General features: G+C 40.3%; 1 protein-coding gene across 2 annotated transcripts in view; it reads left to right on the top strand.

The window, feature by feature from the left end:
* Positions 1 to 2,667, top strand: part of peli1b (pellino E3 ubiquitin protein ligase 1b) — a gene marked incomplete in the record, with an annotated part of 48,690 nt that overhangs the window by 985 nt on the left and 45,038 nt on the right.

The raw sequence follows: 2,667 nt of genomic DNA, 5'->3' as shown, positions 1-2,667 counted from the left end.
CCACCCCCGCTCCGTCCTGCCTCCCCATCTCCCATCTCATTTAGGCCCTTTCACCCTTTCCCTCCTCTTCTCTGCATGTTATTTYCCTGACTAGGTTCAATCTGTTTTAGTTTGTGATTCGTGATTTGATCATTTGGTAAGCAGGGATCTCACTTCTTTCATTTTTCACGCTTGAAATGTCATGGAAAAGACAGATAGCAACTCTGCCTGCMCCACCCAGACCAGATGTTTGGGTTTTGTTTTATCTGCTCTGCATTTTCCTGAATGATCATTACTCCAGGGTTCTATAAACTGTTGACTCCTAGTGGTGTTTACTGCATTTTAGTGACTACTCACAAGCATTTACCTGTACTGAATTCATTCTCAAAAAGCTATGAGGTGAGCTATGAGCGAYATGAGGAAATAGTGCAGGATGCAACATTCCTGTCCTTTTATTACTATTTTTGCAGGGCTTTACTCTTAAAACAATTCAGTCTTTTTGCATATATGTTTAAATTGATTTTCTGCAGACATTATTTGAAGCTTAAGTTGTAAACATGACCGCACAGCTTTGAATTTCTCATAGAAACATGTGCAGCATGAAACCAGTTATGTCTTATTTAAGGAAGGGTGACCAATTTCTTTACATAATTTTCCARTTTCTTTTTTTYCCCTCAGAGTTAAAAAGTTTACTGCAAAGGGCTCAGCTCCCACTGAGGAAAGTGGAGGTGTTGTGTATGCATGTTTGCTTATTTCTGTTTGGCGTGTTTTCTGCAGGTCTGTGTGTGTATCCTCTGCTTGGTCTAGAGGGTCGATTTCAAGGAGGAAACTCGAGTCGGCGTTGTCAGACGGGGGTGCAGTGAGAGCTCGGGTGTCCTAATGGAAGTTCGGTGCGCTGTGGAGACACAGAAAGTCCTCCCAGTCATGTCTGGACAAAAAAAAAATTCAAATTTTTTTTGTTTTATGCTTTAATTATGTCTAAAATCGTTAAAATTGAGATTTCAGATTGATTCAGGCTCTCGTGGGACAGATAAAATGCTTTAATTCTCCTCAGCAGAACTGCGCGTGTGCTTGCTAAGTTGRTCATTATTAATACAGCATCAAAAAAATGTATTCTTAGAACAGAAATGCTTATTAAGTCAAATATAAACCATGCCATGTCATCTTTATTCCTGTACGGAGGTATTTTGAGTTTTTGGTATAGCAGGGTTACTAAAATCAGAACTTAAAACCATGTTTCCATCAGTGCGTGTGCGTCAGCAAGAAGTAAAGTCGAAAAGGTGTGTAATGACGTCAAACCAGCATTATCAGACACCTTGCAAAAAAAGAYCAAGTGATAAAGATAGCTTGTGTGGTTCACAAATAGCACGGATCTTATTTTTGATCTTGGCGAGACAGCATTTTGTGTTTGTGATCTTATCACATTTAAAGCTCTCCCTGTGGTCAGACAGACAGGCCTGCCTTCCAAACAACAGTCAAAGATCTGAAACCCACCCTCTGATGTGTCCATGACCACCTCTCACCGTGATGAGAGACTGTAGCAGGCAGGATGGAAACACAGACGTGGATAAAACTTGTTATTTTCTCTGTAAATTAGTGTGTTAGGTGAGTAAATACCTATTATTTTAGTAAATCAAAGTTACACTCTATTTGTATCCAACATAATGATGTTTAGTGGAAATGTTAGGTATTGAAACAACAATAAACAGGGGTGTGTGTGGGTCTGTATGCACAGAACCAATGAAGTGTGTTTGCCATGAGCGGAGACTCCTGTGTTTCCTGTGCATTTGCATGTGTCTGTTGCGTGCCCTTTGTTGTGGGGCAGTTCTGAGGAGCTCCGGGTGTGTTGGGTGTAATCGTCTGCACAGCTGAGCAGCAGCTTTGCTCCGTGCTGAGTTTGAGAAGCTTGGCGCGCTCCTCGCCGTCCGGCTTACTCTGCCGCCGGGGCCTGTAAACAGGCTGAAGTTTGTGCAAGGGGAGATTACGTCGGTGGTGGAAAGTGGGTCAGACAGTGGGCACCAATTTTTATGGTCTTGTTTCTGCAAGGTAGGGAATAAAAGAGGAAGGGGAAACATTAAACCACCAGTCATTTTTCATGATGTTGATTTCGGAAGCTTCTGGTTCGGACAAAGTTTTTTTTGTCACAACTTCTTGTGCGTTTTCTAAAAAGGCAGGTAGTTTTTCGCTGGGTGCGCTTCAAGGAGACATACATTTTGTTCAAAGTGTGACTTTCTTTGTATTTCTAAGCCCTGAGAAGCAAGATGTGGCACTTAAAGACAACTGCTTTTCTTTTAGTAACACAGAAACAGACATTTAAAAGTATTTATGTAAAAATAAACAAAAAAATCCATATTTTTAGAGTACTAATGTCATTTTAAAGCTTGCTCTGATATTTGTTGATTTCTTAAAGACACCAATAATATTTTGAGGTTAAAACGGGCTAATAATGTCCTAATTTTTACCCCAATTTTAACTACTGAGGGGAAACAAATGCCTATTTGGAAACGCATTGTCTTTACATGCAGACATGCAGCCTAAAATTCATTTTGTGCACACTAGTCTGTTACGTTGGTATCATTTAGCACAGCGTTGTGTTACACCACCCATTTTGTTACCTGAAAATGATGAATCCCGTTCTAAAAATGTCTCCTGAAGTCAAACATTGTCAGATTGTCTACCATATATATA

Source organism: Austrofundulus limnaeus, unplaced genomic scaffold (assembly GCF_001266775.1).
Source record: "Austrofundulus limnaeus strain Quisiro unplaced genomic scaffold, Austrofundulus_limnaeus-1.0 Scaffold293, whole genome shotgun sequence".
In the NCBI taxonomy this organism is placed as follows: Eukaryota; Metazoa; Chordata; class Actinopteri; order Cyprinodontiformes; family Rivulidae; genus Austrofundulus; species Austrofundulus limnaeus.
This window is presented reverse-complemented; position numbering and strand designations above follow the sequence as displayed.